This window comes from Falco peregrinus, chromosome 9 (genome assembly GCF_023634155.1).
Source record: "Falco peregrinus isolate bFalPer1 chromosome 9, bFalPer1.pri, whole genome shotgun sequence".
Classification (NCBI taxonomy): Eukaryota; Metazoa; Chordata; class Aves; order Falconiformes; family Falconidae; genus Falco; species Falco peregrinus.
Genome location: NC_073729.1, coordinates 2,108,941 through 2,131,529, shown reverse-complemented (window position 1 = coordinate 2,131,529; position 22,589 = coordinate 2,108,941). Strand labels below are relative to the sequence as shown.

General features: G+C 41.2%; 1 protein-coding gene across 3 annotated transcripts in view; it reads left to right on the top strand.

The window, feature by feature from the left end:
- Positions 1-22,589, top strand: part of KCNQ1 (potassium voltage-gated channel subfamily Q member 1) — a 363,211-nt gene that overhangs the window by 60,816 nt on the left and 279,806 nt on the right. The gene's annotated exons all lie outside the window — the stretch shown is intronic.

Here is a 22,589-nt window from a genome sequence, read left to right as displayed (position 1 = left end):
GGCACTGAAGCAGAGAAAGGACATAACTTCTGTTATGCAGCTTTGTCCTGCTCCACACATTCAGTTCAGTGATGTGCCTCAGCAATCATAACACTGAAAAGAGAAATATGTTTAATTTCTTGTCTCATTTCCTAAATTAAAACTTTGAAAGCTTTTTTTAATATGAAAGCTGAGATTTTGCCTCTTATTTTACATGCTTAGCTCTGTTTGTGCCTCTCATTAATTTGATGGAATAATGCGTTTTATGTTTACTTTGCATCTGTTTTGCTGCAGGACAGCAGGATATCAGCGTGACAGCTGATTGAGACCAACTTGACTGAAATTAATTTTATCCTGCAGGTCTAGGCATGCCTACTATAATCCGGAGCCAGTTATTGAACTCGAATTGGCAGCTAGGCTGTCTCTACAAACAAAAGCTGTTTTGTTCAAACTCAGCTAGAACAGACAGGGTGTAGATGGGGTTGCAGAAGCATGTCTCTCTGGAAAAGCTTAAGAAGCAGTCATTTGCTACCTCTTCGCTGCTGCCCTTCAACAGGATTTTACTTTGCCCAGAACTGGATTGTACTGCATTTACTTTCATAGCCTGCTGCAGTGCCCAGCTGCCCCAGAAAGCTTTGTTTACCACCAAAGGTGGTTAAGACTAATTTGGTTAGATGGAAGAGGGCTAAGAGCACTTCCACAATGGGTTACTGTTGTTCAGCTTTGTGGGTGGTAATCTGCAAGATGAGAGGTTCAGTAATGAGGAGTTGGGTGTGGTAATATCTTCAATCTCTTACTGTCTTTGAAGTGATCGTGAGCACATGGTTGCACACGTCAGTATAGCCTAGTCCCATTATTATGTCATCATTATTATTAATACCATAATGGGCACATCTTTTGTTTTGAATTACTGCAACTATTTTGATAAAAAGGAAAAAAAACCCCACAACCAAGCCCTGCATACCTCTACACAGAATACCAGTACTAAATGTGTGTGCAGCCTAGGCCTGAGTTAGCAACTTACATTACAGATTCCTAGCACGTGCGTGTGCAGATATATATAGATATATAAAAAAGCTGTTGGGATATGAGTGGGATTTTTCAGACATAATGATGTGTTTTCATACTTGCATGTTAGGATTCGGCTCATTAGTGAAAGAGTTAATATTTAACCACTATAAGTCATGTGCCTTTTTAAAGCAAACAGAGTTAAAAAGCATGTCAAGAAAAAATACTCTCCTTACTCCCAATTCTGAACTGGAAGCTTAGTGAGTTGCTATCTCAGCCGCAAGGAAAGATGCAAGAAAATTAGGGGCAATATGCTGACTGTATTGAAGTCAAAGTTTCTGCTTTGCATGTGCTTACAAATACAATTGTGATACAGTGGGTAAGGTGGAGGAAATAGGTGAGGGAGTAGGTCTGGGACCTTGTAGACCTGGAAAGCAGAACAAGATTTGCAGCAGTAATCAAAATGAGTAATTATTTCTAAACAAATACCTATTTGTGTATTTTGGTAACAAAACTAGGAAATTCCATGTTAAAACGTAGGAAAAATGCTTCCAAGTAGTATAGCAATAATAGCAATAAGATAAAATTTCCTTTTCTTTTCTTAATTGGTTAATGGCCAATGAGAGTCAGAGGTGAGAAGCTCAGCCATGCATCAAGTCACACAAAAACGCGCACTGTGACCATTCTGTCCAACGACAAATCCCAAAACAAACAGGCAGCCTGTCAGTCTTTACTTTCTCAAGGTCAACAAACTGTGGTTCTGAAATGCTAGTGAAGCCATTAAGAGACAGCTGTTTCATGACTTGATTCCACTTTTGGAAAGCATCTGAACTCTGGTTTCTGAGTGTTTGGACGCAAGGGACCGTTAGATTTCATGTCCCGGGCAGCTTCATTTGTTTTGTAGCTTATGTGCAGGGATGGTTCTCTCTTTAAAACCAGATCATATCTTCGTAGATACGTAATGAGCTCTGTGATCTGTATCTAAATTGCTGATTTCTTCTCATTTTGTGTCTGTAATTAGCTTTCATTTGGAAAGAAGAGACTAGTGTTTGTAAATGAGCAGAGTAAGGTGTTTTCTTGCGGTTCTTTTCTCACTGCAGTGTTGCTTGCACTCTTTGCTAGGGAGAGGGAGTCCAATTGATGGTAATTTAGACAAATACCCTCTGGCACTTTAAATCTCCATTAAGTTGAGTCAGGTAGGAGGGGCCTAGATCTTAATGTCTCTTTAATATAAAAACTTCTCAGTGCTATGGTTTCTGTAGATTTCCCACAAATGTGTAGATTATTATTATATGCATCTGGTAGGGTGATCATCTGGAAAATAGCAGATGAGAAGTGGGAGGTTTTGTTGCTATGCCTCTTTGAGCATAGAATGGCATAAAGAGCAGGACCGCATCCTGAATAGTCTTAGCGTTAGGTGGCTGTTATGGAGAGAATAAGGAGACAAACAGGAGAATCATCTCATCTTTCTGAAGACCATTACCTCACTCTGAGTTGTCTGTTCCTTGAAACAGCTCTTCATTCTTGCTTTTAAATTTGGTGGGGCATTGACAAAGTTTCTCATAGCTGTTTCTTTTAATATTTGAAGGAGATGTTAAGCTAGGGCTTTTTCACTTAGAGAAACTAGTTACTTTAGAGCATTGGTGCAAGATGATGGGGACTGTCAGTGAAACCTTTTGTGCAAAGGCATAAAAGATGGAGGAAGAAACGTTAAGTGGCTTGGATGAGAGATGAAGCGTGTGATTAGATACTACTTATTTTTGGTTTTCTGTCGCCTCTTGGAACCGGGACTTCTTGAGTATTTTTATTTCTTAATGAACTGCAGATATCCCTCATCCTGGAACTGTATCTTCTGTCATTTCTTCCCTAGCTTGAACTTAAAAATCATTCCTAACTGAAGCAGTCTATAAGGTGTGGAGAATTCAAATGCGCAGAAAGCCAATGTTGAATAAAACTTGGTGGGAGGACTTCTGCCCTTTCATAATTGTGAGTGACTTGTGTTGCCTTTCAGAATGTGCATCTAGGCTTTCATGCACAGTATCGCTTTGCTTGCATGTCAGCTTTTTTAAATTAAAATGTCTTTCAGTGACTTTATGTAAGTATTAATCCCGACCTCTATCCCAAGAGGCTTCAGGACCAAAAGAACTGTGAAAATTTTACAACAAAAATGAAAGTTGAACTAGTATAGGATATTCTTTAAAACTGCTACTGTTTTTCGTGTTTATTCTTAGTCTTGGATGTAAGGCTAAAAAACAAACAGTAAAAATCTTGGAAAAGATTTTTGTTTTTCTCTTTTCATTTTGTTTTATTTCCCAGTAAGATAACTTTTATGTGCCGTGGGACCAGGCAGAAAAACAATGGCATCTGACTGACCAGCATAGCAGAGTGATATACAGAACAAAGAAGGCTTTTTATTTGTAATCTCTTAGATTTTTATTCATCTCAATTCATAACACAGGAAATCAATAATTTTCAGTTGCTTTGGTAAAGCAGTATTAGGTCAAAATCAAGCAGTCCTTTTAACAAATGAGCTTACTGTAATGTTCCTGGCCATAAGGCTAAAGTTTCAAAGCAATGTGATTTTTATTTTGATTTATTTATTGTTGGTAGGTTGTCAGACCTTGGTTTGAATTAGGAGCTGTTGTAGAGAGCCAGAAATTGAACTTTCTGTAATATAATCTATCTGTCACTTAGTATCAGTTCCCTAACAATGATGCTAACACATTCAGACTTTAGCATCTGGACCTCACACTTGAGTTTTCAGCCACTAGGTAGGGTTTAATGTTTCAGTGCTTCCATGTAGTTCCTTCCCAGCTATTTCCCATCTGTGTATGACTGTCCCACTTCCCTAGGGGTCACTCACCAGTGCTGCCAATGTCACCAGGCAAGCCTTTTCCCATGAGAAAAATTTTCTTTAACTGTATCACTTGTTAAGCTGTACTAGACTGCTAGATTCATTGCCTTCACCTCAGAAGCCAGAAAATCTATAAAAAAGCAGAAAGTTGTAGGATTGTGCTTGAGCATGTCTCTGAGATGAATATGTAGCTTTTTATTTCATGGGCCAATTCTAAAATAGTGGTTCTTCAGCCTCCTTTAGCTCTTCAAAAAAGGAAGACTCTTGTTTCCATGGAACGATAAGGTGTGATTGCAGGAAAGAATAAGAACAAGCATTAGAATCTACAGCTGCGTTCTCAACCTCCCTGACAAAGTCAGTTCTTAAAAGAAAAATTTGTAATAAATGCTATTAAAATTTGCAACCTGCCTTCCACCTCCTCTACCACCTTTATGGCTGTCAGGCTTTTCTGGGAATGTGCCTGTAGGTATTCAGTACTTTCCTAGCTGGGGAGGACCTGGGAGGAAAGCAGACAAGCCTGTCCTTGAGCAAGAAAAAAATTCACGGATCTCCAGCCTGGGCTTCCTGTGAGCTTCCAAGAACGTGCTCCTGTGATTGCTGCTGCTATTTCATATGCTACTTGCGGTGCCTGGGAGCTGGCTGTAAATGAGGGTCCCATTGTGCTTTGGGCCCAAACATAATATGGAGACTGAAGTACTGCAGAATGAAAGCAGTAAGTTGGCCGGACTGAAGGACACTCTTCCCCAGATCTGTGCTCTGTTTTGTAGGTAGCAAAGTACCTGGTAGCACTAATGACAGAGGTCTGACCCATCGAATTAAATGGGGTATCTTTACGCTCCCTGTGTTTTCTTCCATGAAATAGCTTCTTATTTTATGTATTAATTAACAAATCGGCAAGCTTGGCTAGAGCCAGTGAGGGGGAAGCTCAGCCTGGAGCAGCACCTTTCCTGTCTCTTGAGCAAGTAGCAGGGAGGGAATGAAACTTCTCTTCAACCCTCTGGCTGAGTGGAGCTGTGCTGGTGCATCCCTGCCCGGGGAGGATGACAGCCTGCTGGGGTGGGGCCAGATCAGAAGGAAGGTACAGGGGAACGGAAAGGGGGAGAAAAAGCCAAAATATTTGAACTATAGCTGCTGCATCTGTCCAGTGGTCTAACTCCTGTTTGTGGAATAAATTTTATGAGAGGTGCAGTTATTTAATGCTAGCCTGTTATATGTAGGTCTAGCCCGATCAGCATGTTTTAAGAGGCTGGGAAAGAAAAAGAAGAGGGGGGAAAAAAATAATAAAAAAAAAGACCAAAGTATCTTGCTTGCACTTTTTGCTTTAATGTAACTTTGCCTAAAAATCTTTGAAGTAAAATAAACATTGTATTTGAAGTAGCTGAAGGCATTTACTGTATTTGTAAAGGCCTTTGCTCTTTGCAGTCTGGTTTGAGGAAGTTTGTTTTTGTCTAGAAGAAACAAAAATATTTATGAGCTTGCTTTTGACTCCTGGATTGCCAGGAGACCTCTTCTGTGTGAAGTGGAACTGTACAAAACATGATTTTAATATGAGTACAAAGGAGAGAGATGCTGCTAGTGGGGTAATCCCGAACAGCTACATTAAAATCTTTCTTTCAGTGGCTGCTTTCAAGAATAATGGCTCATATTTGTTTCGATTTCCTTCCCTGTAGTGCTGCTGTTAGGGCTGGCGCTAGCAGCGACCTTGATGTAGGTGCTGTTTAGAGAGGTTGCCCTCAGGATCCTAAACAGGTAACTCCTGCTGTGGGTCGGGAAGTCCCTGAAAGTCTCCTGTGTGTTTGTCAGCACCTGAAATTTGGAGCCACTTTCCAAGTTTTGAAGTGTTCGGTGGTCCTGCGCTGTGAAATCTGTGTTCATCTGGTGTAATTAATTCAGCTGGCAGGGACAGATTATTATTAGCAATGGAAACCCTGTGAAACATGACAAACCTGGAAGTCAGATGAAAAGCGGCATTTTCAGCTGCATTCTGCTTTGATCTTCCCTGCCAGCTGCACCGTGGTATATGGACCAGACCTGAAAATACATTTGTAAGCCCAAAATGTCAGTGCCTACAGCATTGCCATTAAGCTTTATTAGATAAAAAGTTTTCACTTGTAATTTAAAATGGTGAGCTACAGATGCTTATTCTTTCTTTGCATATGGGGCGGATTTTAGATCCAGGTTTGGTACCTACCTACCTGTTATATTTTTTCAGTGCACTTGAAATCAAGTCTTGGCCTTTTGTGGTGCTTTGGTGTTCAGAGGAACGTTGCTCCTGTCTGATTCAGAGTAGAGTTGCTGCCAATTTGGAATAAAGAAATATGTTTAAATCTTTCTATACAGTAAATGTATAAAAAGACTGTCCTATAACCTAGTGATTTGCTGTAAATGTTAATCTTTGTCCTTCAGTTTAAGGGCATATGCACAGAACAGTCTGCTTATCTACGAATACGCTTTGTTAAATCACATGTGATTCTTACTCTGCAGTTGTTTGCGCTAGTGTACCCTACTTTAGTTCAGAAAGAACAGTTAAGAGCAATGGAGAACATTGAGTGTAGAAAGATAGTACATTTATACTAAGCAACGTCTCAGAATCAATTATCATTATTAAATGAAAAATGATGGCAGTTAATTGCTGGTGCATTGGGTTTGCCTGACAAGGTTTTGGTAACAGGGGAGGTACAGGGGTGGCTTCTGTGAGAAGCTGCCAGAAGCTATCCCTATGTCCGATAGAGCCAGTGCCGGCCGGCTCCAAGATGGATCTGCTGCTGGCCAAGGCCAAGCCCAACAGTGACGATGGTAGCACCTCTGGGAAGGAGGGGAAAAACCCCACCTTGTGCAACTGCAGCCAGAGAAGTGAGGAGTGAGACTGTGTGAGAGCAACAGCCCTGCAGAGACCCAGGTCCGTGCAGAAGGAGGGCGGGAGGAGCTCCAGGCACCGGAGCAGAGATTCCTCTGGTGATGAAGACCCTGGTGAGGCAGGCTGTCCCATCAGCACATGGAGGTCCAGGGGGAGCCGATCCCCACCTGCAGCCTGGGCAGGACCCCACGCCGGGGCAGGGGGATGCCTGAAGGAGGCTGTGACCCATGGGCAGCCCCAGGTGGAGCAGCTCCTGGCAGGGCCCGTGGCCCCGTGGGGAGAGGGGCCCAGGCTGGGGCAGGGCTGTGGGCGAGGTTTGGGACCCCACAGGGAGCACACTGGAGCAATCTGTTCCTGAAGGACTGCAGCCCGTGGGAGGGACCCACACTGGAGCAGGGCAGAGTGTGAGCACCCTTGCCCTGAGGAAGAAGGAGCAGCAGAGACTGTGTGTGAAGAACTGACTGCTGCCCCATCCCCATCCCCCTGCACCGCTGGCAGGGGAAGGAGAGAAATCACAAGCAAAGTTAAGCCCAGGAGGAAGGGAGCAGCGAGGGGAAAGTGTTTTAAGATTTGGTTTTATTTCTTTCAAATCCTATGCTGATTTGATTGCTAATAAATTAAGCTAATTTCCTCAAGTTGAGTCTGTTTTGCTCATGACAGTAATTGCTGAGTGACGTCCCCATCCTTATCTTGACCAATGAGCCTTTCGTTGTATTTCCTCTCCCCTGTTCAGCTGAGGAGGGGGAGTGATAGAGCAGCTTTGGTGGGCACATGGCATCCAGCAAGGGTCAACCCACCACACTGGTAGTAAAGTCAGAATGCGCCTTGAAGTGTCAGACTGTGCTTCAGGTAAACAGATAAACACACCAGATTAAAAATCAAACCAACCCCTCCCTCCTAAAAGACTTGACCTCAAGAAAGCAAGCCACACACAAGTCAGTGAAATCCACTCTGATGTGAAATCCATAAATCTGTGCATATTTTCTGGTTAATTTTCTGGTTAGCAAAATACTAAAGTAAAACTCCTAAACTTGTTCAAATAGCTCTTGCAGTAGCAGCAGCCATGCATGAATTTCTCTACTGTATTCTGAAATATTTATAAGGAAAACTACTTAAAACCTGCTTTTGCCACTAAGTCTTTCAAAAAAGAAAAAAGCACAGAGGGAAGGCTTGTGTACATGACAGAATTTTGCTTGCTTATGTTGTTAGAGCTTGATTTCACTCTTTGAATATAAGGTTATGTTTAAAAGCTATGTTCTTCTGGCATCTGCCCAGGTTATGTTCTTCAGAACTCTTTAACATGGGCTAAAATAGGCAGCAGTAATGGTTAAACAAATATGGCACCGTCAAAGCAAACGCTTTGATCAAATATCATTGACAAATGTACTCTTATGGAAGGCTTTAAATAACGCATTTTGACTGTAGTGCATGGCATTAGATGAATCAAAACAGGTGGGTTCTACAAGTTAGAAATTGATACGATTAATCAAGAATTATAGTAAGGCAATGTGCATGTCTTTCAGTAAGTGCATTTAAAAACACGTTTGGCAATAACTGCATCATTCAGTTACATAACCCATTAATTTAAGGAAAAGGTTAAGAGAAATAATGATGTTGTCTAACCTCTTATATGTGTATTGAACCTTGCTCCTTATTCCTGTTTGAACAGAGATTTCAACTTTTGATAGTGTTTATACTGCCTCAAGTACCTGTCCATTGCAGCATTCTGGAGGGGAATATTAAAGAACACGGCTACAAGAGCCTTGTACCGTGGTTTGTTCTCTTAGTATTTGTGAGATATTGTCATGTTGCTCTCCACTTCTTTTGCACTTGTAGGGTCTGCAGTGATTGTGATTCAAAAGTGTCTCTTTTTGACACAGAAGACATAATTGTTGATTTTAAACGGCAAGAGGTCTTTGCCATTGTATATAAATACGTTAAGGAGCTTTGTTGTGTCAAAAGCTATGATCTGCTAGACAAAACCCACTTGACAAATTGGCATAAAAAGTGAAAAACTAGCAGTAGCAGCTTTTTCAGTATACATTGCACCACAAAATAATGCCTAAAAATGGAGGATCTCCCTGAATTTTTTAGGTGTTCAAAATCTGAGCTGCATAAATGATGAACTGTGGTGGTTCCGTCTGAAAAAAACCACCTTTGAGCCAGCATCTATGAGATGGTTTCTGTTGAATTTAGTATCAACAGATGCAAAAATTCACCTGCCCATCCCCCTTAGGTGTGAGCTCTTCCCATGAGAGGTGAGACAGCAATCTGCAGTGGCTCCTTCACTGCTGCAGTTATTCACAGTCTGAATCGTTGTTTTAACCGTTGGTTGGTCTCAGATTAACTTAGTACAATACAATGAGAGTTTTATGGCCTACTGAAGAAACGGCATGCACTCGCTTCTTTTATCCCTTGGTTGGATATGGCAGAAAATTGGTGCGTTTACTTCACTGTGGTGCAGCAAAGCTCTGTTCTGGTTTGCGTGTGGTCTTTTTGTTTATACCTCATGGCTTTCAGGAACCTGAGCGCTGCTTTTGCTTGAGGCTCCAGTATGAACACATGTCATCTGACCTGCAGCCAAGATGTCAGAGTTAGGGTCTTGGTATGTTCCTGGAGGTGCCCCTCTCCTGCACAGATTTATGGATTGAGCCATGGGTTTTCCAGCCAGGAGCAGAGTGTGAGGTGGGACAAATGCAAGCCTAATTGCATTTCTGAAATTACATATAAGCTTCTAAAATCTCTAAAAAGCATGAGTGAATTTTTCTGATGTAAGTGAAGAAGTGTCAGTTGGCAGATGTCCTGTCACCATCGCCTCTCTGGTAAAGTTTAAGCTTAAACAGTCCATCTTCCTTTACAAGTGTGCAAATTTTGCCCCTAACGCTTACGTCACTTTGGAAGATATGGTAGGGGTTACTAAACTACTGAAACACTTGTGAAGACTTTGTCTCAGGATGTAATGCATATTTATAGCTCCTGCATAGCTGTATCAATCAAAAATGTGCCTGGCAATGCACTCCTGATTTCATTAGCCTCAGGAGGGCTAATGAGCTAGGTTTTTTTGATTTAAACAAAGTCCTTATGCTTTCAAAGCACAAAGAAGTAAACAATGCCTCGTTCTCTTTTGTTGGATGCAGTGGTTTTCTATTAAAAATACACAGTTTAGTACTACTGCCTGCAGTATGTTTGTGTTGTACTTTTTGAAAGAATGGTAGGGATGGTTGTGATATAATGTCCAAATACCATTTCATCATGTGATTCTTTTTTTTTTTCTTTTTTTTTCCCCTAGCAAAATTGCTTTTGAAATAGAACAAAAATCATCCTTTTACTTCTGTAGAGAATATGTGTCATCTCTGGAAAGACTAGCATTCTTTGGAGTTTAAGTGAACTCCCCACCAAATGGGAAGCCAGCTCCATGGTGTTGTTGCAGGAGTGTTGTGCTCATTTATTGAAAGCCTTTTTTAGCATGATGCAGACTGACAGCTCTCACTTTTTTATTGCTTTACAGTTTATCAGAGCTTAAGTGATCTTTAGTCTCAAGTATCGGTAATCCTTTGCTGTGGCAGGGCTGTGAGGGTAAGTACCTGAACGTAATGAGCGAACTCACCATGGCAAATGGAAATTGCCATATAGATAAGGTCTAGGGAAGCTGGGTTTAAATTAAGAAAGCAGTAAGATGTAATCTCCCAGGAGATCTGAAAGGAAATCTGGTTGCACTGGCTGATTTAGAGAGGAAATGTTGATTTTTAGCTGATGTAGTTTATCCAGCTTTTACTTATCCTACATGTCATCATACAATCATCGTGGTCTATAACTGCAGCACTGGGGAAAAAAGATACATAAATTTTCTTTGTTGATAATGCCCCATATATAAGCCCCAATGTGCATAGTTGTTCTTCATTACAGCCCTGTCACTGTGCAAGCCACAGGGTGGCTGTTACATTGATTGGTCAAACCTGCAAAATGTTGCTCTTACCGTGCCCAGTTCTAGAGACTGTGCTTCTTGCTGTGGAAGTTTTCCTCACTTCTGATTTTGAATGGGAAAAACGTCCAGCCCAGTTCTTCAGTATAGTGCAATAGTTCTTCAGTATAGTGGTGGAATATATGATTCAGTGGGTTTTCAGTATTATTTTTTTTCCCCCCCTCAGCTCACTTTGGAGGACCAACAGTGGCTGCCCCCTCATGTATAACTCCTTCGCTGTCCTAACTCCTTGCTTAACCTTTTATCAACGGGTTAATGCCTTTCACCTTCATCCTCATCTGATACCTGAGGGGACACACACACACACACAAAAAAATAATAAAAAATCTGCAGTGCGTGTCTGGTGATGCTGGCTGGCAGGATTGCTGTAAAAGGGAAGCGAGGAGGAGCCTGACTGCTTGCTCTGTGCGCCGCTCCAGGCTGAGCGCGCCCTTATTTGTTATTTCTGGATGTGCTGATTCAGCGTTGCAGTGGTGCGTGATGTATACAAAATATGAGTGGCTACATATGTCAGATGGAGAAGTAAACGGGTCAGATTGTGTCCTCTGATGTGTATTTTTAGCTCACTGACATCAGCAGGAGCCACATACATCTGAAGGCAAATTCAGCCTGTGTGATTAGCGGAAGAAAAGTGTGCCTTATGGAAAAGGAGCAGAGGCTGCCTATCGTACATTTAAGTAAACTGTCTTAATATATACCCTACTTACACTGTATATCTAACCTTAGTGATTAGCGCCTGTTAGGTATAAATATGGTGACAAGCTGTACCTTTCTGTAGTTGCTCAAAAGTTACAAATAGGCATGACTGAGTAGTTGAATGACATTTGAATTAAACATGCTTGAATTAATAGGGTAATGATTGGTACTGCTCAGAGCTATAAAATAAACACTAGGTAGAGCTCTGTGCTATGCGGCAACCAGATCGAGCCGTGGGGTTGCTGGAAGTATTCTGAAATACTCAACTTTGTTGTTAAGTGAGAGAGATAATCCTAAGAAAGCTCTCTATGTAGGCTCCCTGTGCAGTTAACGTTTTAAACCCCCCTTTGGCTTGTTGTTATGACTTCAAAGATACTTTAAAGCCTTTGTTAAATTGATCATTAACTCTGCAATGTTATAATTAGACATTTGAACTTGGCTGCATTCAAAAAGAAAATGCAAGAATGAAAATCCTAACCAGCATTGTTTCTCTGCAGCTCATCAGCATGGTTGGAGAAGGATTAAAGTTCCACAGGAGTTAAAAAGCAATGGGAATTGAAGGCATTAACCAGCCTTGCCGGAAGGATAGGGAGCCATTAATCCACAAAGTTTTTTATTTGAAAGTATGGAGCGAGACTTATGTCAGGAACCTGAAATGGGTTACTACTGGAGATTTAGATTTAAGCTCATAAAACCATTTAGATGGGAACGTTGGACTACTAGCAAGAGTCGGGGAAGCCTTAAGTTTCCAGCCCAGCCGTCAGACATGCTGTACCAAGCGGCTGTGCGCAACCGCTGACCTGCCACAAGTCTGCAAAGCCCGCGGAGGATGCACCGTCAGGCAGCTTTAAACAATAGCAACAAGCCCAAGCGGCCGCAAAGAAGATTGAGGGCTGTGCACCGTGGTTAAAGTTTATGAGGGCCAGGGCTGGGAGAAGCTCAGCTCTACGTCTCCCACTTTCTTTCCTCAGTCTCTCCTGATAGAGTACGAGTCGAGACAACAGCTGGTAGCTACTATACGCCCGGCTGCAGAGTGGATGGGAAAACCCATCTCCATAGTAACAGAGAAGGCATTGCACGCACTGCTCCTGCTCGGTCTGGGGAGTAGCTGGCTAAAGACATCTGGTCAGTGTAGCCAAGTCTCAGGGGAAATTAGCTCATTTCGTCTAATAGTAACCACAGAAACTTTTGACTTAGTTTAATAGAATGATGCTGAACATGAGATAGAACTGACTTGTTCAGCAGTTTCAAAAGTCAAAGATTATCTGACTACTTTTAGATAAATATTTTTTTAAGGAAGGCTATTGCTTGTGCTCATTCCCCCAACCCCTTCTCTTCCCCATGGTGATGTTTCTGTCTAATATGATGGTGATTCTGCAGCGTGGGGTGGGGTTTAGGAATTTCAAGACAGTTTTCTCTTTGTAAATATTTATTACTTTTGCTTGCCATGAGCTTTTTTTATTATACAGTGAACCCTCTGAACCTTTCATCTTAGTGGAGCTCAATATAGTGTGAGATACTGTCTGTGTTAACATGCTATGACTTGTACTCCAGAAAGTTCACTCCCCACCCCCAAAATCTTGAGTCAATTAACTCAACCATTTTAAAATAAATATTCTGAACAGCTCATATGGCTACAGATAAACCTCAAAATAACTGGTGAATATGTGTAAAAGTCTTGAGCTATTTAACATCAATGGAATCAATTACAGACCATATTTTTCTGTACAATACAAGAAAATTCCTAATTGTTCCTTGCAGAACAAATTCTGCTCCAATAGGCAGAGAATATAGTGAGGATATGGTGGTTGGGTATGCTGTTGTTTTTTTCTGTTTACCATAAAATTTATCAGCTCGTACTATCCTGTGTAACGTTCAGAGATGTGGAGGAAATTGAAGAACAAAACCTTTTTTTTTTTTTCCATTTGCAAGTAAGGACATCATTATGTATTTTTCATATGCCAATAAACGAATGTAGTGGACAATAGCTTTTCTGTAAGTGAAACGGGCAGAAGAGCGTCTTATACGAGGCTCAAGAGCAACAGCGTGTATGTGTGGGGCTCAAATAAACGCTCGCTCTTCCACCCCCACCCACCCACTGCTGATTGTAAATATTTGAGCTCAGTAGGTTGTTGTGACCATCATGAACTAGAAAATGAAAATGTGTGGACAGGTGTAAGCCTGAACCTTATTTATGTCTCTCTTTATGGAAGACCAGCAGAGCTGTCAATCTTTGATAAGCCCTACCCATGATTTCTGTTTGAGCATGTGTGATGGAGTGAGAGAAGTATGTTCAGCTCTGCTGGACAACAGCAAAAATTATTGTATAGAGAATAAGAGCTTCTAGCTGCCATAGTTCTTAAGAAAGATCAGGGGAATCTAAAGGTCTTAACAGAAATCTGAGAAATTCTTATAATAAAGGGGCTTGAGTTTCCTAAAAGAAGTCAGACAAGTGCAGCAGATGTTCGAGGGCCCCAGGTAGATCATATAGATATTAATAAACCAGATGAGCTGAAATCAGTTAATGAGAGAAGTTCAATCAAAGTTGATTCAAAAAGTGACTGCATGACAAGTACATATTCCTTCTTGAATGAAGATTCATCGGTTTGCTTTCTCCACCGAGCTCATGCTCTGACGTGTTACACCTCTCTGTGGAGTCAAACCATTGAAACTAGGTGTCGGATATTTTTCCCCAAAATGCTTCTCTTTCCTGCCTGGAAACAGTCATGCAACAACATGAAGTAGTACGTGGGTGGTGGTAGAGAGGACATGGAGGAGTCTTTACTGTTTCATTCAACTCAATTCCAAACTGAGTTTCATGGCAAGTGAACTGTCCTTGAAACTGAAAAATAAACCTCTTGGTTTCACAGTTTTAAAAATTTTTATCCTGAAAGTGATTTGCATTTAGTCCCTTTGTTTTGGTGAGCATGGTAACAGGAATCAATAGGAAAAAAATCTACTTAATGATAGGAAAATTAGATTATTGTAGAAAAACTCATGATGCTAGGGGGCTTTGGGGGTGTTGAGGTAGATAGTTGTTTGCCTTTCTGTTTTTTTTGTTTGTTTTTACGAAGCCAAATGGCTTTGGTTTAAACTTGCAATAAGTCTTCCTGAAGCTGGATGTTGATAAAAACTAGATAATCCCAATGAGTGTGATTAACACCATGAAATCTTTTCTCTCGAGGTGTAGAGAGAATATTTGTTTTCTGCCAGGCTTCTTGTCTTCACAACACTTTCAGGAGGTTTGAATCTCTCCTGGCATGCCCGACCTTCTGATCTGTCAAGATCAACTAGTGGATTCAGGAGTTTTGAGAGGGAAACCAGGTAGGTGAGGTAATCACATGGACCGCTCTAGGGAGACCAGCCCCAAAACAGAAACCCTCATAAACCTCTCTTTCAAGTGAGAACTGATAGTAAATTTCCTCTGGTGTTTATACCATTGCTCCAAGCTGAGAATACTTGATTGGATAATTCAAAGCAGTTTGAGGCTGACTGATTTTTTTTTTTTTTTTGCAGCTTTTAGTTGTCTGAAAATTGGGTTAGGTAGTATAAGCCAATCACATAGACTTTCCCTTCATGGAAAAGGATGGATGGATACTCCTGAAAGCGTGGTTAACTACATCTTAAGGTGCCTAGGACACTTGAGATGAATTTTCCTTTGTATGAGCCTATTTCCATTAATTATAGCAAAAGACATGTGTGTTTACTCTGTTCAAGTACTTGATTTTTTCATTCTCCATAAAGTACTTGGATTTTTCATTCTCCATAAAGCCTCCTTCTAGCCAGGCGGTTAATACTAACTTAGTATTAATACCGAAGTTGTTTGTATAATTGTTGAGTAGTTATGAACATGCTTGACTTAAATCACATGTGATCACAGAGGTTTTTAACAGTTTAGATGATATTTGGAATACGGTACAATGACATTTCTGATGCCTGGATACATGCAGGCTTTTGGTTTGTGTTTGCCTTTCAAGAAGCGTAAATCTTTGATTATTGAACATCCGTAGTGTGAGGGTGTACTCTTCCCTTTTCGACGGATAGCTTCAGCTGGGCTTTTTTGTTACAGATTGCAGCTTACTCCAAGGGCATCCCATTGACATGGATGGGGAGATGGGGATATTCAAGAATAGAGTGATAGTGGAAGAGGCGTTAGAAGTCAGCTCTGTGTGATGTGGCAGGGGCAGCTTAGTGTTAAAGCCCTGAACTGAAGTCTAAACCTGCGATGCAGATGAAACAAAATGTCAGAAGTGTTCTTCTGCCAGAACTCTGAACGGCTGCTTTTGTCATTTAGTCCTGTCACCGTGTTGGCTCCCAGGCAGGGTCGCGCAGCGTACTGTACTCAGCAGCAAGAGGTGCAACTTCTCAGCTCTCAAATAAGAACAAATACTTCAGCGGGGTTCCGTTGAGCCTGAATTCTGATCGACTTATCTTTGTATTTATTTTAACAGTAAAACAAGTTGAAGGTTGAAAAAAAACCAACCCCCACCAACAAACCTGCTTTCCCTGCTTTTGAGGAGTAGAAAGAACTACAGAACATGAAGTAACGTTAAAAGCAGCTCCCTGAATGTTGTTAAGGATTCCCAAAGTAGTATTTAATCACTGCCAAAACTAATGTGGCTGAAATTTCCATGGAAAACATCACCGCAGTAGCCAGTTAGTATACCAATACCTCCAGTTTGCAATAGACCCCTACCCCACCCCCTGCAAAAAGCTTGTTCACCCTGTTGTCCTCCTTAAAAAAAAAAAATTCAATGTATCCATATTTAACACTGTGCTTAAGATTGAAACAGTCAAACGTGACTTCTCATAGTAATACCAGGTCGCAACTACTTGATGTTATGCAGCAAACTGATGGCTTATTCTACAACCACCTTTGCTTGCTCTTTTTTAAACATAAAAAATAATCAAATTCATTGAAGAGCTAATTCCCACAGCCTGAAAATAAGTCAGTGTTTAAAAAGAGGGTTTTTGTAGTGTTTTTCGGGGCAATTTGGCACCTGAGATGAACACATTTCATGTCTTCATAGCATGAAATCTTTTGTTACTGTTACTCAGAAGGTGTGAAACCACAGATAGTATTACCAGAGTGTTTCTACCATTTTTGGAGTACCGTAAACAGGCTCTTTAAATAGGCTCAATGTTTCTGGCGTTAACAGTCTGCCATTTGGGACAAGTAAAATACGGTTCGTGATAACAGATTTCTCTGATGTAGCATGCACGGGGCAGATTTCTACTGCGGAAAGCTTTATTGATGGACTTGGTAAAAGAGGCATTCATGTCATCAGCTTTGGTATCCCAAGTGCAATAGCTTATAGATATTCAAATACCCTGTGATGGGACGCTGCTTTACCATACTGTCATGTCTAGTAATTTCCTTTGGCCATCCAGCTGATGAGGAAATGCACATTGTACACAAGCAGCCCCTTATGTGCTTTTCTAGTGTAATGTAATTGTTATTAGTTACACTCTGAAACAGTACTGGCTATTCACACTCCTGTACAAAGTTAAATGTGCAATGCGTTACGTGTTCCGGAAAGGGTTCGTTATGTGTTCGGGAACCACAAGGTTGTCATTAAAGCTGTTTTTACTGGAGCTGGAGATAGGGTGCAGATCCAAGCGTGGCAGACCCACTCGTTTCACCCATTGCGAAGGAACTCACCAAATGGGTGAGTTTGGTTTTGCTGCCTTGTTCCCTTAGCAGAGTGATGCTTTCAGAAAACTAGAGAACTGTTCAAACCGAATTGCAGTGTAAGTAGCCTCTTGCTCCTATAAGAGGCTGGCTAAAACCTTTGACATTTGATCATTTCTAGAGGTCTTGTCCACTTAAGATATAATTTCTTTTGATAAAGCCATCAAAAAAGGGTGTAACCTAAATTCTTTACATGCACTATTCATGTGTCAGTATTTGGGAGTCCTGATGCACAGCATCCTTTTTTTCCCCTTCACGTTAGTCCTAGGAAATAATTTAGCCTGGTAATTATTAATTTTGCATACTGAGAAGCTATTGTTTTAAAAGGAATGTTTTACAGTGGAAAGAATGTTATCGCTTCTCAGTAATGATGTGATGCAAAGAATGTCATGCATTTCAGTTTTGTCATATACAGTGGTGGCTTGCATACTGGGTTAGTAACTACTTAAGTTGAGTAGCTTTAAAGCAAGGAGTCACCTTTCTTTAATGTAACTCCTTGCTTAACTGCTGTTACGACAACTGGTGCAAGTGTTGGTTCTTAATAGTTCCTCTGTTGCTGAAGAAGTATCTTTTAGGTGGGATAAGCATCTCTTGTTCCAGTGGGAAATCGTAGCTCTCTGGTTTGGCAGTAAGTCCTTTGGCATCCAGACTAGATTTACAGTTTTCTCGGTTAATGTTGCATCTAACACAATGAGATCTTGAGAGGCTTCAGCAGGACAGACATACTAAACCCAATTTTTTGAAACAGTGAATGTCAAGAACTGCAGAGAAGGTGTAAAGCGAAGGCTAAAAAATTGGATGATCTTTGATATTTAGGAAAAAACGAAAAACCAATGAAAAAGTTTTTATAATTACCGACAGAATTTGCCCGGCTGTGGAGTAAGACTGCCATTTGCTTTATCATGTAAGGTATTGGGAAAAAATGCCTGGAAATTGGGCATTTCCAAAGATGTATTTAGTTTAGTTACTTAGTTAAGTAACAGTAAATCTCAGATCAAAGAGAAGGCCCTATAGAATATTCAGCTATTCCTGGAAAAAATTGTGCCATGAATCACTTGCAAGTATAGCTCACATAAAGAGCAGGTATGCCTGAAACTTTAGAAAAATGAGTGCAATAGTAATGCAACAATATGAAGTCCTGCTCCACTGCTACCGGTCGGAAGTTCTGATATGTTAATGCATTTAAAATACATAACCAGTGCTTTGGTTGTTCTAATATCATTTATTTTAAAGCGGACTCTAAACTTGCCCTGCATTGCCCAGTGTTTCAGCACAGAAAAGGCTCACCTGTCTCTGAGTCATGCCCCTTGTGCCCCTTCCTTTAAGTTGCAATTGTTTTTCCCTCTTCAAGTACCACTCCACAGAAGGGATTCTTCTGGTCAGGTGGCTTTTGCTTGCTGCGTCAGTTGCCTGCTAGCCTATGTATTGTTGCAGAGCCTTTAGTTTATTCTTGACATGTTCTAGGCATTGTTTTATAAGGTCCTTTTCCAGAGTTTTGTAGTACAGTGTTGCTGAATTCTGAAAAATATTAGTTTGGCGTTTTTTAAAGTTCATTCCATATAATGCCTATTAGTTTCCCGAGGTATTTGATGTCTTGAAGCTCAGACCAGCTGCCACTGAGAAGGCCATGTTTTTTTTAACATTCTTCCCCCCCACCCACCCCACCCCCCCCAGCAATGAATAGTGCACTTGTCCTTTATTTGTAAAAGGAGCAGGGGAAAGGTGATAGTGAGTGAAGGGAGTTTCACAGAGCTGGAGTTCTCCTTTCGTACTTTGAATTCTGCAAAGAGCTGCCTCTGTTGCACCATTTATTTATGTTGGACCCAAACCTGATAGAAACATGAATCCAAGTGAAAATATAAGTCTTTGCACATAACGGTAGCTTGGTTAATGGGGTATGCAACTTCAGAGAGATCTGGCTTATATCTTCATTTTGCAAATGCATGTTTAGTTTGGTCCGTTTGAAACAACATCAAAGCTCTAGGGAGAGTTTGCACTGAGTTAGTCATGCGCTTTGGTTGGTATAAATTAACTTCCCATTTCGGTATGCTAAAATCCTGATGCGCTGAATGATAGCCGCAACTGCTGGGTGCTCACTGGTTGGAATGAGCGCAGGGACTTGGCATGAGGAGGAAACTGCTTGCCTTCAGTACGTGAAATGTATTTGCCACTTTGCTGAAAATGCTGAATTTGTTGCCTTCGATTAGGTTTATTTTGCATGCCAAATAATTCTCCTCTCCTCCCTCTCAGATTTTAGAGGCAACTGTAAAATGCTGACTGAATGAGCTGCATACATATTGCATCTGAGAGGTTTTTTATTAGCTTAAACTAGCACGTGCATTTTCCTGTGAGGAGTATTAAGTGCCTGGACTACAGGTTTAGTGTGGGACTGTTTTTGCAGCTGTGTGGAAGAGCATGATGCGTATTCCCTGGAGCAGGCCTGGGAGAGAGCTCAAATATGTTGAGGCAAAAGCAGGTTGTGTTTATGGGAATGTCAAACAGAAATACGGCACTTGAACTCTTATCACCCAGTGGTGATACCGGTACCCGAGCGTGTGTGAAAGGAACGGGGCGCTCCTACCTGCGCGGGGGCTTGTTTCAGAGCTTGGCAGCTCTGTCCTGCACTGCTGTCCTGCCAGTCTGGAAAACACGAACATTTTCTTTTCCCCTTTGTGATCTGGAGGTGGTTGAAACCAGCACTGGTCCATTTGAAATTTAGTTCTTGTTAAACTGTTATCGAAGAGCACAGTCATTGCTCGGGCCAGAAATCTTACTTTTGGAGGATGAATTTTGAAAACATGCCACTTCTAGAAAAAGAGGATGATAAGAGTATATATGTATAAATAGAGGTAATATCTTGCTCTTGGTGACCTCTCGCTCTTCTGGAAATGTCTGGCTTGCTTGCTTACTTCTCTTACTCTATACTTACTACATCCCAGAGAAGGTCCCATAAAGCCAAAACCCACGCAGAAGAGCTGGAAGAGTAGATCTGAAAATCCTGAAGCAAGGCTGTCCAGGGCACAGTACCACTTTGTAACTCCCTTCTTGGAGGGAGGGCAGGGCTGGGGGCATGTCTTGTCTGCAGAAGAGAGGTAAGAAGTTAGAGCTTCATCAGAAGAAGTTCCTCTTCGGCGTACTCTGTACCTGCTTTTTCCAGGAGCAAGTGGAAATAGCTCATGGGATTTAGATGTGGGGGCTTCATGGTGTCACTGTACATATCCAGCTTTACTTCCATCCACGTTTACTGTTTCATTGTCTTGGAGCATTTGTGTAGGAGAGGGTGGTGAGAGTAGTGGGTTTCTCCAATGTGAAACGGAGATAAAGACTGCATGTGGTTTGCTTAAAGCCATATGAGAAACCTGTAGCCGAACAGCAACTCAAGCCCTGATCTCCTGTCTTTTCGGTCTTCCTGACTCCTGCCTACCCAGAGAATGAAGAGGGGCATTGCTACAGCTTGCGGGCATGTTTTCTTTTGAGGGTCTGGGTAGCGCCCTTAAGTTGAGAAATCTTTGTGGGTCAGAATGCCTGGGCTGTGGGTAAAGTTGAGATGATGCACGTGCAGTGCTGCCGACTTCGGAGGAGCGAGGCACTCAAAGCAGAGCTTCGGAGGGCAGGTTTACTGCAGAGGGGAAATGGAGATATTCTTGGTCGATTGTTGACTATACAGGGGGAGAGAAACAACAAAAAAGAGAATTAATTTCATTAAAGCTTATTTCCTTACAGTCCTTCTTTTGCATGTGTCCAGAGAGAAAACGGTAGTTCCTAAATGTTCTCCTTTATTATAACATATTCCCTTTCATGCCTTTAAATCTGCAGATGATTCTGCAGACATACATCTTGTGTTTTAAAACTCTGTACGTTAAGAAAAAAATCACTAAAATTGAAATATAAACTGAAAGCTGCCTGCAATTTGTATACAACGTGACTGTTGAAAACCACCATTTTTTTCCAAGAGCAAATGTTGATTTAATGTAAGAGATGATTGAAAAGTAGAGGTTTTTAGCTTCCCATCCTTACCAGTATTTTTCCTTTTTTCTTCTGCCCTTTGGAAAAGGATGACTAAGGAGGACAAAATGAGTATTCACAGAAAGCTTAAAATTATTTTCCACTTTTCATAACTAGTTTAATCAATAATCTTTCTAATTGCTAGTTTAAAATGTATTGTTGCTTCCAGGCTGCTATCACAGTGGGGCCTGAAGCAAACAAAAAAAAGCACATTAGTATGTCTGAAACCGCTAGATTTCAAGTGTTGCTGTTACCAAACTGTGCAGCAGGTGACCAGAACTTGGCCAGTACATCTTAAACAGGCCGTCTACCATTGCATTCCCTTTACGTATAGAAAGGGAAGACACTGCAGGTTAAGCCGGGCTGAAAATGTCCAGGTTCTTACCGTTGCGTGGCTCTGCTTTCAGGTTAGAGATCCTGGGCAATGTCTATTTTCTTTCAGAAAGGAAGAGTGTTGTAAAAGGGTGATAGTCCAAGGGTGTGAGAGGAATGTGGTTTTCTGGAAGATACGATAGCTTTTATTGCCCTGTCATTTATAGCTGGAAAAAAACAGGTGTACGGTCTCTTCGTGAGGTCCCCCTGTAAAATCAGTTAGTGGTGGAGCAAAGGGAAGACTGATGAACTGCTCGGTGTAGGACATGGTTGTAGGAAGCAGCTTTTCTAAAAATGAGTGAGGAAGGTTCTTTGATAAAAAGCACACAATAAGATACTTGACAGGATAAAAATAACCAAATCAGGGAAAGTAGCCTCTGTGTAAACAGTGTTAATATGAAAAGTTCTCCGTAACATAAAAATATAGACTACTTGGCTTAGACTGATTTTTTTAAGTCTGTAAGAGTTCCTTTCTATTTGTATTAGCATATTTTAGGTACTAATGGTGTATCTCTGTGAACTGTGTGTATGTGTGCTTGATCTTAAGTAGGTGAATAATTCTTTTGAATTCAGTGAGATACAAAATTAAGCATATGCTACACTGGGTAGTAGCCAGAGTATTTTTCACTTTAAAGGAGAGGGTCCCGTGTGAATTCCTTCTAGAGACTTTTATGAAGACTTGAATAATAGCTTCATGAAATAAAGGGAAAGTAGTGGGTTTTTTTAAATCATTTTTGCACCAGTGTTAGCAAGTTGACACTTCCTTTCTCTTGCCAAATGCTTGGGGTTTAAAGTCTAGTTCTCGAGCATATTTTGTGATGGGGGAGAACTCCACACTAAAACAAGTACCGTAAACTAAATGTGCAAGCCCAGTTTAATTTACATCTGTAAATTCCTGGTGAATATCGTCAGCAACTGAGTTCAAAGGCTAAAGACGACTGTGTTATGAAGAGACTTGTGTGGGGATGACGGTGTGGAAAGTTGTTCTAAAGCAGCCGTGCTTGGAGACCGTGCCTCCACGTGCAAAGTTACACCACCGACGTCGGAGGCCTTTTGTAGTTGGTGGAAAAATTTCAACTGCCTGCGTTCGGATTTGGCTGAAACATCTAGTGAGAAGAGAGCTAAGGAAATCAATTAAAGTCTT